The sequence below is a fragment of the Bombus vancouverensis genome, chromosome 7, assembly GCF_051014615.1.
Source record: "Bombus vancouverensis nearcticus chromosome 7, iyBomVanc1_principal, whole genome shotgun sequence".
Lineage (NCBI taxonomy): Eukaryota > Metazoa > Arthropoda > Insecta > Hymenoptera > Apidae > Bombus > Bombus vancouverensis.
The window spans coordinates 69109-83985 of record NC_134917.1 but is presented as its reverse complement, the minus strand read 5'-3'; the positions used below and the strand labels follow the sequence as shown (position 1 = coordinate 83985).

The 14877-nt window shown below is 36.8% G+C and overlaps 1 protein-coding gene and 1 pseudogene across 1 annotated transcript in view; both read left to right on the top strand.

Moving 5' to 3' along the window:
- LOC143302951 (venom serine protease Bi-VSP-like) overlaps window positions 1-738 on the top strand; it is a 72102-nt gene extending 71364 nt beyond the window's left edge. Inside the window, exon 11 of the mRNA XM_076620208.1 lies at window positions 98-738. The gene's annotated coding sequence lies outside the window, so the exon portion shown is untranslated. The remainder of the gene's footprint in view (window positions 1-97) is intronic.
- A 2534-nt stretch (window positions 739-3272) lies between these two features.
- On the top strand, window positions 3273-8541 carry LOC143302905 (rRNA biogenesis protein RRP5-like; annotated as a pseudogene).
- The last annotated feature ends 6336 nt before the right edge of the window (window positions 8542-14877 follow it).

Genomic DNA, 14877 nt, shown 5'->3' with positions numbered 1-14877 from the left:
ATTAAAAGAAAGGGCTGCCTTCTTTCTCTGCAAGACAAAACAAACATTCTGAATCTCGTATCAATGAATGATGTCAATAAGTTATTTTTCTTTTCAGATTGAACAATATTCCAGATTTATTCATAATTTCATACTACGCGAAGAATAGACTTTCATGGGTATATAAAGGAAATATTAAGTATAGGAAAACTCTTTTTCGTTGTAGGTGACATATGCTTCACGGTTGAACACAAGTATTTTTGAACACATATAAGTGAAAAAGTACTCTTATGGAGAAAAAGAATTGATACCTTCGATTGACATTAGATAATGTATATAAACTTATGAACAATCACTATCGGTTTGTATTTTAGGTGCACACGCAGATTTGTTGGAGTTCTTATAAAATGTACATCCTGTACGAACGTTTTATTCTTCCAAATTTTACGATACTATGTCTCATATAATAACTATATGGATTAAACGTAATATAAATGATCCGAAAATAGACTCGAACGACATTAATTGTCTTTCTATTTATATCAATATCGAAAATACAAGTAAAGCTGGAACAATAGTATGCAAGAATGGACTATTTATTATTTTAAACCAAATCATAGCATATTCAGAATGCACAGTATTATCATGAAATGTAAATGAATCAGTTGTAAACGAACGATTTTACTGTAAAATCGTTGCCTCCTTTTTTTCATCTGAAATATAGCAGCAATGAGTACATTCTTTTAATATATAATAAAACGAGATATCTTTATAAAGTTACATATGTCATCACTGGTAACTGTTATCTCGTATGACACCAAATATACCGTTAGTATGGAATGATATTTTTATGAAGATGTACTTTAATGATAGATTTTATGAATGAAACGTTATATAAGAAAAATTATCTCTTGTTATTCTATGAAGTGTAGTAGCTAATGAAGATTAATTTTACGAAGTATTAGAGCAAAAGAGAATTAAAAAATTAAAAAGATCTAAATAAGATTGTTCGTGTGGCTTAATTATCTCAATTCTGGTACACCACTTGTTACATTCTAACTAATTAGCGCTAAACAATAACTTGCAAATATTAAAGATATTAACACCTTAATATTAACACCTAAAGGTTTTCAGGAAATTTTATAATATTTGATTATTGTATATCTAGTCATTGATTGATAAAATTTCTTGTATAAGCATAGATCGAGGTTGACGTCATACGCAGATTGCATATCATTGACAGGTATCGTTTTAATTTATTTTATGGCTAGAATCATTTGAATATTATACGAATAATTATTTCCATTCGAACGATTAATAAATCACGTACCTATAAAAGATATATTATGAAAAAGACGTGACGAAACAAAAAAATATTGGAAATTCCGTTGTCATTAGATCAATTATTTTTGCAATGATTTTTATTTCCATGTAATTACATATGAAATGGGTAATTCATTAACATCTCCTCGAATCGAATATAATTCGTTACACTTCACAACGATTCAAATAATGGACGGGAAATATATAATAACTTTCCTGTCCTTGCGTTAAAATAGTATTGTACAAATCAGATGATACAGGAAATACCCAAAAAACCCAATTACATCCACATTGCATGACAGCACACTTGCAATGGATTTTTGTGATTTCAATGTCACAGACAATGACACAACTAATCAGAACACGTTCGAGGCTATAGACATTGAAATTACCGCGTGTTTAATACGTTTAAAGCATAAATCTAAATTTCACGCGATTATTTCTTTGTACATTGTGAAACTCTTAAATTATCTTAATCGAATAAATAATCCTAATGTAATAAAACATCTTGAAATAGACCTAGATATCTGAAACAGAAACTCGAAGGATAAGAAATCCTAAAAGGTACTAATCCTAAAATAACAAACTCCTAAATAATAAACAAGTGATAAAACCTGTTATAAATAATAAAGCTTACCTGGAATAATCAAATCCTAACTAATCGAAAATAAAATAAGGCAAGCAATTCTTAATGTTTCAAGTAATTTTTCCGAAAACACAGAAAGATAGAGAAATTAAAAAGACGCAGCACAAATTGCAGCACAATGAAAGTTTCAGAGCGATGAATACGATCGTATTAAACTAAATAATTTTCAAAAGTGAAATTACACTGAAACGTATATCGATGATATTTGTCATTTCTACGATCTGTTTCGCTTGATCGTGCTTCTTTTCTGATGTAAATTCAATTTATAATACGAACTAAGTTTCCTTTATTATTATTAGTCCTGCGTCTTTTTAATTCGTCACTTCTTTTATTTCAGAACAATGACGGGCTCCAAGATGCTGTTCGGATGTTTGGCGTTAATTGCTTTTCTGCATCCATTAGTTCACGTTTGTACTTCGAGTAGTACAGCTCAAGGTTTGTACTTCGAGTTGTCTTTTTCCATGCACTTCAAATTCCAATACGATCTGGTCACGTGGCCTTCGTACAATTTCGAAATTTTACCTGTTTGGTAATCGTCAATGAAAAAAGAAGTTATGCGTGACCTCAACACATTGAAACAATTTTTATGATTTTTTATTTGCCGGTTGGTCAGCAAGTTAATGGAAACATTTCACTTAACTATTCGCGTTAATTTCTTCGGTTTAACTTTTGGGAATTGCTTCGTTAGCTTCGGGAATATTCCAACGATTCGTTTTACGTACAAAATAAGCATGATAAATATTACATCACGGTAATGTAATATCGGAATATATTAAAGGTGTAATTTTGTCCGATTAATTATAATTTATTAATAATGGATTGAAAATACAGATATTAGTTAGACAGAGAAACGATGTTTGATTAACAGGAAAACTAAATGCAACGCTCGTATTTTTTATATTTGGTAACTCACTCTCTCTCTCTCTCTCTCTCTCTCACTAGCAACTCTAACACTCGACAATTCTAACGACTCTATGCTTCGACGTCTCGATCAACTCTGACCCTCGCCAATGCATTCCTGCTCGGTCGTGCTCGCTCTTGCTCTCGTCCTCTCACACACACACACACACGCACACACGCACACGCACACGCACACGCACACACTTTCTGGCTCACATGCTCTGGCCTCTCGATTGCCACTCCTTGAAATATGAAACCGTACTTCTGTTTTGACGCTGTTTATCTTTTCTCGCGTCACTGTTACTAGGCGCTCTTGGATGTAAACAAACTACAAAAAGACGACGTACACGGTGTTTTCTAATTTCAGCCGATCTTCAATCAAAGCTATTCTACGATATTACAGAATTATATTTCCCCCTTTTTAATTAATTATATATATATATATATATATATGTCGGGTTTACATTAGAATTAGGGTTAGGGGCGTGAAACGAATCTTCGTTTGGGTTACACGTTGTCGTTATGCAATAGAGAAGACATTGACAAGTGCAAATACGATTATTATAGAACCGGACAAGTAACCGTGGTAGTTAGGTACTCGAGAAACTAATGACAATGATCCTAGGTTCAATAACGATTCCGCTGTGACATCAATCACATCTCAACCTACATCAGTGATAATACATCGACGGCCGACTCTCGAACACTTTTGGACACATCACCACCTTATCATCATAGCATACACCAAGACTGTGACGCACCTTAGTCCACATCAGAGATAGGATATGGACCCCCGACCTTTGGACACTTTTGGATACATCACCACCTTATCATCATAACATACACCAAGACTGTGATGCACCTCAGTCCACATCAGAGATAGGACATGGACTCCTGACCTTCGGACACTTTCTACATCATAACCTACACCTAGCCCCTCAACATCCTAAAACCAAAACGTATATAAACCGAGACTTCACCCAGCTCGGGCAGTTCTTGTTCTTCTTCTAGTTGCTGTACTCATATAACCCCTTTTCTCCAGGTCGGTATTATTTTGTAAGTGTGAACATTTATAATAAAGTTTTATAAAGGAAAATAAGTAGTTGGGTTACGACTCAGCCTTCTTACTACCACACAAGTACCGACTTTACGTGACACCGCGGTCGACGGGATGATAGATGAACGTGCTCACAAAATCTAAGTTGGACGCGTAATATTCACTGGTCGTAAAGGGTTACTCTTTTCATCGATGAAATCGCGAGCGAGAATGCCTTTCCCGTCCTGATGATGCCACAGAGGAAAACTATAATGGGGTGTGTCTAAGGACACGAGATCATCGGATTCGTCGAGAAAAGCCTTCGTTCAGAAAGTAAGGGAAATTGGCGTTGCTGCTAATTGGTCAATCTCCATATCGGTGGTTAGAAAAAGATGCTAGCCGCCCTCGAGGGAAAGTTGCTAGTGGGAGACGCCGCTCGTTGAAAAATAGGTCTCCCCTATTTTCCCGTAGGTGGGACAAAGACTGTTTGTCTGTTTGAAGGACTTTAGTTGACTAAATCTTAAGATTTATAACGGGCCTTCAGGCTAGCCGAACATGTACTGCGGAGACGCATCGACATCTGGCAATAATCTTACTCGGAGAATAGGCTCTGCGTGTGATGAGCTACAGGACAGAGACCGTTGGAATGTTTACCGTCGCGTGCCGTCACAAATATTTCTTTTAAGGAGGGCTATAGAATTACTCCATACCTTTGTTAGACAAAGCGTTCATCCCTTGGCCGCGACTACGTTAGGCGACGGACTGTCGCCTCGAGCCAAAGCTCACTATCACTAATCTCGAACAATTACAATCGGATTGAACAACTACAATTGTTTAATTACAGCTATAGTAGACTCTAGGTTATAATGTTGCGGGATTATCCAAAATTCCAAAAGCTCCGGTGTTCTTTCATCTCCGACAAATATAAGTACTGTCGAGAGACGCTCGTACAAACGTATTCGTAAAAACAGTGTATGATTGCTCGCATATGACTCGATAACTCGTATAACTCCGTTAATTACCGTTAATAACTCGTGAAACTCGAATTATAACTGACTCGCTCGCGACTGCTTCCTCTTATTGATAAATGATTTTTTGTCTATTACACGCCTGTCAGATTTCTTTACGAGCAGAACTGTAGCAAGTGCTATTGTAGCGGAATACAAAAAAATGATGCGTGCCTATGTGGGTGTCACGTTTATCTGCAGTTACGAAAATCTGAACTTTAGAAAGAGAACGTTGTTGTGGAAGTAATGATAAGTAAAGTGCGAGTGTTTGTGTAAATTCATATTTTTATAAATTGAAAAAATTAAATCTGAGCAGACGATTGTTTTATTATAAATGTTATAAGGAGTACTATATCTTGTATATTTCATACCTCGTTCGGTCTAATACTTCATATATGAAACCTATAGTGGTCATTGTTATCTATATTCATTCAATTAATATTTATTATTAATATTTATATTGAAACAATTTATGTTTATGTCTATGTATGAAGCATAAAAGTTTCAGCAACTATATGGTACGTGGTATTAGCATTATGCTAGGCATTATTTTACATTAGTCTTTGATTCCCGCTCTCTCGCTTGCGCGAATGAGAAGGATTAGGTTCTTACTTCGTTGGAATTGAAACTTATAACTCAACTTAATATGCCTTCGCAATTACTTAACTTGTGACTTAGAGAGTACACATAGATACCCCGACCATTACACTAAACGATTGTATGTGCCAGTTTATAAAATATGTACGTTGTCATTTACTATATAACATTTAAACCTGGCGACGTGGTAAATGTAAAGATTACAAATATTGATAAACTGAATGATTTCGTTAATGTACAACTTGGTAAATTTAATGTTCAAATTCCACCAGATCATATATCTGACGAAGATCTAAGTCCCTTACAAAAGCTGAAAGTCGACAAAGAAGTAGAAGCAAGAGTCTTGTTCCTTTATATAGGCCGAAAAAAGTACATCTCACTTTGAAAAGGTCTTTAATAACGAGTGACTTGCCCATTTTAGGAAACATACAAGACGCGAAAATTGACTCGAAACACCACGCAACTATCGTTCAAATACATAAGCGTGGAATATTGGTAAAGTTTTTCGGGGATGTCAAAGGTTGGATTCCACATACTGCCCTCGAGCTGGAAACATCTAACGTAAATTGAAACTATTCAGCTGGACAAACAATTTTGGTAAAAATTCAAACAGTGAACACAGATTCGGGAAAAGTAGTTCTAAATGTGGCTAATCAAGACATAAAAGTTGAAGAAGCAACATTCGATATTGGTGAAGAAGTAGAGGGCACAATAATAGAATCATCCGCTCAGGGATTATATTTAAGAGTCAGTAGATATAAAGGACAAACTGTTAGTACAGGATTTTTACTAGATGGTCACATGTCACCTTGTATGGAGATTGCAGCTCTACTAGCATCAAAATATGTTCCTGGTCATACACTTTCAGCTCTTCTATTTGCTACAGTACCTAATTTAATTTTAACTAGGACTTTTGCAACTCAAGGAAGGTACAGGAATGTTGAAAAACTGAAAATAGGAGACTGTATACCTTGTACGATCAAGGATATGGGTATAAGACTGGTATAAGACTTATTTTTCCAGTTGCAGAATATACGCCATTTGGATATGTGTCCCATAGTAACGTTAGTAATTTTAATCTACTGCACACAAACCAAATTTTATTGGCAAAAATATTTTCTATTAACAGGAAAGAACAACAATTAAGACTAACATTACCGCTAAAGAAAATATACATTGAATCCATTGATCCTGTATTTTAATAAATTAGTAGAACTTTCAAGGAATTCATATTACAAAAACAGACCCATTGCATCTGTCAAATTAGGGCAGAGAGTTACTGGAGAGATTGAAAAAATTACGCCTGATTGGTTGGTTGTTCAATTGCAGAATAACTTGCTAGGTATAGTGTCTAAGAATCATTACTCTGAGAATAAAAAAATAGGGGACAAAATTTCTGGGACGATTATATGGAAAAATTACGTACACGAGCTTGTCCAATCGACCACGTTATCGTTAATAATGCATAAGTGCCAAAATAAGTGCCAAACAAAATAAGCAAATACAATTTCCTGACGGTAAATTGCTACGTGGTAGAATCTTAATGGTGACAAATTGGTTTATCCTGATGCTCCTTCAAGGTATTGGCAACGGAACTTTAGCTGCGATACCTGTACGTCGTCACATAAATAGTTTACTGCCAGATCTAACACCTTATACTATTCATTCTAAAATTAAATGTTACACCTCATTAAATTTCAAAAAATCCGATATTATGCCTCTCAGCGTCATAAAATCTGCATTTGAAAAGAAGTGTTGTGTGAGAGAGAAATCGGATGATAATAATAACTTAAAAAGAAAGAAGCAAAATCAAGAGTACGTGGCACTCGCCAAAAAAATAAAAATTGAAAAGTTACGGGAAGACGAAACATGAAAAACAAAGGGAAACGAAACAGAGAAAAACCAGAGAAAGATTTAGAAAAGGAATATTCAAAGAGAATGTGTGTTGAACAAACAGGAGAAGAAAAGATTAAACTGGAAGATACCATAGCTTCCGAAGAAGATTTGAAATATGCTGACTCAACTCTCCTTCAGGATAAAGAGTCATCTTGCGATAGTGAAGATGAAGTAGAAGAAAAACCAAATCTGAGAAATAAGAAATTATGTGCCGCTGAACGTCGAGAACAAAAAAGACAGGAGAAACGTGAAATACGTCAAAGAGAAGAAGCACTCGCCAATAACCAGTTACCAAATTCTGTACATCAGTTCGACAGATTAGTTTTAGCTAGTCTAGACAGTTCAATAGTATGGTTACAGTATATGGAATATCATTTACAAACAACAGAAATCGAGAAAGCAAGAGCAGTTGCAAGAAGAGCGGTGAAAACGATTAATTTCAGGGAACAGAAGGAAAAATTAAACGTTTGGAAGGCTTGGTTGAATTTGGAGTCTAAATTCGGATTTCCTAAAGCACTGAATGATGTTTTTCAAGAGGCAGTGAAGTCTAACGATTCACTGAAAGTATACAGTCACATGTTGACTGTTCATGTCGAGGCTAGCAGGCAGATGGAACTAGAGAAAACAATTAATACCATGATTGGAAAATTTAACTGTATTCCCGAGATGTGATTTAATTGTGGAGAAGGGTTGCTAAAAATGGGTTTGAGGGACAAATCGAGGCATATTATGCAGAGAGCATTCCAATCTTTGCCAGCATCTGAACGTATGTACACTACAGAAATAAAGAGAGAGCAGTAACTCTGTTTGAGCAAATTCTAAGTTCTTATCCGAAACAGGTGGATATATGGTCTTGTTATGTTGATTCTCTAGTTAAATCTAATGATACTGATATAGCAAGGTAAAAATATTTTTTCAACTATATTTTGTCTTTTTAATTTCATACAGAATTTATCTTCTAATAATTTGTATTTACAGGAAAGTTCTAGAGAGAGCAGTTGTTCAGGCATTACCGCCTAGAAAGGTAAAGATCCTCTTTAAAAAGTTCATCAATTTTGAAGAACGAGTTCTGCCCGAGCAGTCGAGCTATGCGTACGTAAAACATAGTGCCTCCGACATTGTGCGACAAGAGTAGAGCAACAGAACCAATCGAGGATGGAAAAAGTACCATCAATAAGAATACTAAACAAAGGAGAAACATACACTATAAGCAGGGCAGTAGACCAACAGAGCCCAATTAAAACAACAAGAGAAGTACAGGACTGCGCAAATACAAAAGAAATAGAAATGGAAATAATACAAGAAGACGACGTAAAGAGCAATACTAACAAGGATCTACCACAACATAACGAAAGTTGGAGAACTGTAACTCCCAGCAAAAAAAGAAAAATAAACACAAACACAAACGATAGGAGGACCACAGAAACAGAAAGTCAACAATGGCTACAAGAAATTCCTACACAAAACTCCTTCAGCTCACTGACAGAAGAGATGGACACAGACCCTACAGAAAAACCAAGAACACTCACTCCCAAGCCACCACCAATCTACATAGACGCAAAAATAATAGACCCCCTCATTGATCTGCTAAACAGCACGGCAGGAAAAGAAAACTGCACTATCAAACAGCTCAAACTGGACCAGGTAAAAGTACAGACTAATACCCCAGAAACCTACAGAAAAGTAACTAAAGCGCTAAAGGAAGAAAACGCTGGGTATCACACTTGCCAACCCAAATCCGACAAGAGCTGCAAAGCAGTAATCAGAGGTCTACACTCCAAAACAAATACAAACAAAATATGCGAGGAATTGGCCAAGATCGGACACCAGGTAAGAACGATCAACAATTTAGCCAGATTTGACACTAAGCAACCACTACCGCTATTCCTAATAGAGTTAGAACCGAAAAGCAACAACAAAGAAAAATTTGAAATTAAAAAAATCTCAAACACAATAATCACAGTCGAGCCACCCAGACATAGAAAAGATATACCACAATGCATGCGGTGTCAACAATACGGACACACAAAAAACTACTGCAACAGAAGCCCGGCGAACACAAGCCAGCTACAAAGGCTGCGTAGTCAGAAAACAACTACAAAGCAAACTCTTCCCGCCGATTCGAAACAGGACACACAACAATTTCCACACGCAACAAGACAACACAGAATCTATGTCAGCACCAAATACACAGCATGTAATGAACAATAACCACACTAACACCAATACCGTCAAAAACCGAAGCTACGCGCAAATAGTCAACCGGTCGTCACCCCTAGATAATCAAGAATAGAACAACCACAGCAACGACGCTACAGAAATCAAAGAGTTAATAAAACATTCCATAAAAAACACCGAAATACTCACAAAAATGATAAGCGAACAAAACGAACTCCTCAGACAGCAAACACAGCAGATAACAGACATGTTACAATTACTTACTAACGTGATGAGCAAAAAATAAAAATAGACACGCTTAAAATAGCAACCTGGAACTCTAACGGCCTACAACAAAGGGCCCTAGAAACTAAAACATTCCTGTATAGCAACAACATCGATATACTACTCGTTTCAGAAACACACCTCACAATGAAAAGCTATATAAAAATACCGCACTACACCATATGCGACACCAAGCATCCTCCAGGGAAAGCACACGGAGGGATGGCAGTAGTAATAAAAAACATTAAACATCACCTACACAGTCAGGTCAGTAAGGAACATATACAAGCAACCACCGTTACCGTACAGACTAACAGCAACCAACTGCAGTTGTCAGCAGTATACGTACCGCCGCGACACAAAACTACAACGCAAATGTGGGAAGAGTACTTTCGACACTTAGGTGACAAGTATATTGCAGCGGGAGACTACAATTCAAAGCACACACTATGGGGATCAAGAATCACTACACCTCGAGGTAGAACCTTGGAAAAATACATTAGAAACAATAACCTCAATATATTATCCACAGGAAGACCGACATACTGGCCGACAGACCTGAGCAAAATACCTGACCTGCTAGACTTTGCAGTTACAAAGGGACTAAACGCAAATAAACTAAACATAGCACCCAGCCTCGAGCTTACCTCCGACCATACGCCCATAATAATTGAATACAGAAACAAAGCAATACTTTACAGCAGCACAGAGAAGCTATGCAATAAAACCACCAAATGGCAAATATTCAAAGAAATAATAGAGAGCAAAATCAGCTGCAACATCCCACTGAAAACACCTGAACACATCGATCAAGCAGTAACAACATTCACAGAAACTATCCAAGAAGCAGCAAGGGCAACCACTATACCTGAAACAACCAACAGACAAACAAAAACAGTTCCACTAGACATCCTCGAAAAAATTAGAGAAAAAAGAAAAGCGAAAGCAAAATGGCAAAAACAAAGAACAAAAGAAAACAAAAAACACCTAAACAAACTCACAAAAGAAATAAAAGACAAAATAAAAGAGCACAATAACAACGAGTTCACAAAGTTCATCGAGTCACTATCTGCTCACGAGAACTACAACTACTCCCTATGGAAAGCCACAAAAAAAATAAAGAAGACAATAAAACTGGTACCAGCAACCAGAAGAATGGGCAAGAAGCAACGAAGAGCAAGCTGAAGAATTTTCCAACCACCTATGCAACACATTCACCCCACACAACATCAACAACAGCAACCACAATAGCCATACGGACGAGGACGCGCTAACTACTAGTACACCAACTGACAATCACTACACCATACCCAAAGCAACAGCACAAGAAATCAGAAACATAATTGAGAAAACAAAAAATAATTAAGCACCAGGAATCGACCTAATTAACGGCAAAATCTTAAAAAACCTTCCGCCAAAAGCAATAAGACAAATCACAATAATAGTTAACGCAATACTAAGAATACAATACTTTTCAAAAACTTGGAAACTGGCACAAATCATAATGATACCCAAACCAGGCAAGGACCCACACGAAATCAAACCCTACCGACCAATCTCACTACTTCCGATGTTCTCTAAGATACTAGAGAAAATAGTTTACTATTTGGGGATAAACCCCATAATAGAGAAGAATCAACTAATACCGGATCACCAATTCGGATTCAGAAACAAACACTCCACAATAGAACCAGCGCACAGACTCGTCAATGAAATCTTACAGGCGCTGGAAACGAAACAATGCTGCACGGCACTCTTTATGGATATCGAAAAAGCATTCGATAAAATAAACCACACTAGCCTACTTCAATCAATCAGGAAACAGTTCCCGGAGCAGAGATACCAATTAATCAAATCATACTTAAGAAGCTTCATAGTAAAAATCAAAGACACATACTCTGAAGTTAAAGAAATCAAGGCAGGAGTTCGGCAAGGAAGCGTCCTAGGACCAATTTTATACACATCATACACGGCCAACATACCAACAACTAACAATAGCAAAATACTGACATTCGCGGATGACACAGCTGTACTAGTCAGGCACACTAACCCTGCAACAGCAGTTACACTACTACAAGAACATATCGCAAAAATAGAAAAGTGGCTTCAAGCAAAACAAATTAAAGCAAACCCCGATAAATGCAACCATATTACATTCACACTGCGAAAACAGAAACCACCAAACATTGTACTAAATGGCACACACATAATACAAACAAGGCAAGTCAAATACTAAGAATCCAATACTTTCCTAAACTGTGGAAACTAGCACAGGACATAATGTTACCTAAACCAGGCAAAGAACCACACCAAACTGCATCTTACAGACCAATATCATTACTTCCTGTGTTTTCCAAAATACCAGAGGAAATAATATGCAACCGCATAAAACCAATAATATAGAAGGAAAAATTAATACCAGATCACCAATTTCGATTCAGAAACATACACTCCACTATAGAGCAAATGCACAGGCTCATTAAAGAAATAATACTAGCATTAGAAAACAAACAATACTGTACAGCCCTCTCTATGGACATAGATAAAGCATTTGACAAAATAAACCACGAAAGCCTACTACAAACAATCAGGAAACAATTTCCGGAGCAAATATACCAATTGATAAAATCTTACTTAAGCAGCAGAACCTTCGTAATAAAAATCAAGGACACATACTCTGAAGTTAAAGACATAAAGGCAGGGGTTCCGCGAGGAAGCGTCTTAGGATCAATACTATACACAAAACATACCAACAACTACCAATAGCAAAATACTGACACTCACGGACGACACAGCTGTACTAGTCAGGCACACTAACCCAGAAACAGCAGTCAAATTACTACAAGAACATATCGCAAAAATAGAAAAGTGGCTTCAAGCAAAACAAATTAAAGCAAACCCCGATAAATGCAACCATATTACATTCACACTGCGAAAACAGAAACCACCAAACATTGTACTAAATGGCACACACATAATACAAACAAGGCAAGTCAAATACTTAAGACTCCACTTAGATACACGACTCACATGGAAACAGCATATTAAAGCAACAACAGACAAAATACAGATGGCAAGGAGACAAATGTACTGGCTAACAAGTCGAAAATCCAAACTAAGCATAGAAAACAAACTAAAAATATATAAAATGATCATAAAATCAATCTGGACGTACGGAATAGCACTATGGGGAACAGCAGCAATGAGCCATATAACCAAAATAGAGGCAACGCAATCTAAAATACTCAGAACAATAGTAAACGCGCCATGGTACGTTAGAAACGAGAACATTCGGAAAGACCTGGGAATACCAATGGTCAAGGAGGAGATTAACAGAAGTGCAAGAAGGTACAGAGAAAGAATACCCAAACAAATACAACGCACCCAAACCGGCTGGCAGCGGAAACGGTCGACACATCAAGCATAAAAAGAAGATCTCACCTAGACCTAACAGAAGACCTAACAGATCTCACAAGGACATAACCTAACAAACACGATAATGGTACCCCGCTGGGGGTAGCCACCCACATGTTATATTAGTATACCGCTATAATATTTTACCAAATGTCCTACTGGACAAATTGTAAAAATTGGCTGTAGAATATGTAGAGAAGCAGTGTACAAAATGATTAAAAATAATAAAACATTTTGACACATATTTCATTACATCACGTGAGCAAAACCTATGTTACGTGGCGCAAGATGATCCGTGCGACGTCCTTCATTGTCGGACCGTCAAAACCCAAGCACCATTAAACAGGCCCTCAATAAATCTAAGGCCCCACCATAAAACTTTAACTTTTTAACGTCATTATTTTAACACATGTTTTAAGTTAATCCTTTTGTCCTGGAGGACTTTTTAAGCCTAGAAAGGTTTTCGGTTTATAGAGGGTTATTGGAAAGGTCCTTAGGCTTATTAGGCGCTCTTAAAAATTACGGAGACTGCGGGCAGTGACCTAACGGAAAAAGTGGATATTTATCTAACGGAAAATCCGGCTTTTTCCGGATTTTTTGTAAACAATGACACCCCCTAGCAAGGTTGGTAGGAGGTTTCCTTCTCCTCTCACCACTCATTAACATGACTGAAACCAATAGGCATCACATATCGTTACTCTCACCTTATTAACGAAAAGTGTGAGAAACGAATCCGCTTTCTTCGTTCAAGAAAACACACCCACACCGAGCTTTCCTCCGTAATTGCATGAGATCGGAACATCAGTCTCCTCTATTGCTACGTCAACTACAACAAGAAACTCAACTGTAAGGGCCTTGCTGTATTACCAAAGAATACTGTGCATGTGTATCGCATCTTCATACGCCAAATCGTCGTCTACGACATATATCATACGCAACGGCGTAAGTTCGTTGTATCAATTTGTTGAAAATATATAGTTTATAATCCTGTTAATCGCAGCGCTATATCACCTCAACCACCTCTATTATCTTAACGGAAATCAGGAGATCGATCTATTCGCGACGTCGATTATTATAATCGTAACGGGAATTTACGACTCCCGCTGATGTGTTTCCGCGCGATTACGTCTCCCCGCGATTGATTGAAAATACAACCTTAATTACACAATACCTAAAACAGTCCAGTTATGTAAAGTTTTCTACCACATATACAAAATACTATTAATATTGATACAGATAAAAATGAAAAAAGTAATAATAAATTGACATATTTACAATTTCTCTGATCTCAAGTGCGTCCTTTTTATTGATTATTCTGTAATGACAAAAACAGGAATATGTCTAATCAAAAATCTTTTAGTACGTTTGGGACGCAACTGCTCCATTGTGCAGCAGTAGTTTTAGCTAATCGATCGTTACAACCACGTCCGCGCTATTGACTTCTTCAGAGGTCTCGGCGACATTTGAATTGTGCCTGAAATTGTACAATTTGGTTTTGTAGGTACCCAGGTAAATACCCTTGTCCAAGAAGTCTTCGTTTTTGTACTTCCCGTTCGTGGTTATTATGTTTTGCGTCTATCTTCTTAAACATATTTTTTGAGGTAATCCATGCTGCATCACGAAGACATTAAATAATG